General features: G+C 36.0%; 1 non-coding gene across 1 annotated transcript; it reads right to left on the bottom strand.

Moving 5' to 3' along the window:
* Positions 1 to 443: 443 nt before the first annotated feature.
* Positions 444 to 564, bottom strand: LOC138288635 (U5 spliceosomal RNA). The gene has a single exon (XR_011202497.1). It is a non-coding gene; the product is annotated as a U5 spliceosomal RNA (small nuclear RNA).
* Between the last annotated feature and the right edge of the window lie 475 nt (positions 565 to 1,039).

The raw sequence follows: 1,039 nt of genomic DNA on the forward strand, positions 1-1,039 counted from the left end.
ACCAGTTTCAAAGTCACCCATTAGACCATTGCATTATTATATAAATATATGTACATTTTACACATTTTATATATATATATATATAGAGAGAGAGAGAGAGAGAGAGAGAGAGAGATATATGTACAGTTTGTAAATCTTTACAATTTAGTCACAGATAAGATTTGAATAAAATTTCAATAATCAATGAGAAAGGAAAAGCAATGGCCGATCCTGAAATAAAACCCAGATTGGATACAGTTATGTGTTTCATTTATCAATTGATCCTTCCTTACCTGTTGTTATATATTGCTGCTTCCCACATGGTAATGGATCCCTTCGAATGATATTGAGTTTTTTGTGCAGCATGCATCCTTCTTATATGTCATGTAACAGGGCTATAGGTTAACCGAGTCACAGTAAGAATCACTCACCTAAAGCACGTTGATGGATAAAAGCAATAATATTGTCACACTTTAGGAACTAGCAAATAATCAATCTATCTGAGTGAAGCTCCTAAATGTTCCTCTCCAGGAAATCTTTGGTAAAGGCAAAATATTTATTGGGTTTCAAGAGAAACCAGAGTATGCATTTCATGGCCCTTGTCTGTGGTGTCAGGAAACACCATTCCACAAACTGTCGGGATGATTTAGTTTACTAAGTTCATCTTAGAAAACTGTTTAAAATACAACCAATTTATAATAATTGTTGTAATCTGTTACATTGATAAAACACTTGTCACAAAAAGAAACAACAAGGGAATTCAGAAGTTACACAAAATGATGGGTATGTAAGTTTATTTGTATGTCACGTGACAGGAAAGACTGCAACACAATAATTTCCCTCCTCATGTCATAACGTCGGCTCCTTTAACTCTGCACATTTTGAATGGTGCCTCACACAGGCTTTTGTGAGGACCGGTGCCACCCAAGAAGAGGATTTTTATATGCCTACCTCAAAGCATGCTCGATGGCTCGTTGCTATTCTTTCAGAGACAATGTATGAGCCAGTGTACATCAGCTGCTGCAACAAAACAAGTATTGGCAAAGAGGAACGAGTAAGA

Source organism: Pleurodeles waltl, chromosome 4_1, assembly GCF_031143425.1.
Source record: "Pleurodeles waltl isolate 20211129_DDA chromosome 4_1, aPleWal1.hap1.20221129, whole genome shotgun sequence".
Lineage (NCBI taxonomy): Eukaryota > Metazoa > Chordata > Amphibia > Caudata > Salamandridae > Pleurodeles > Pleurodeles waltl.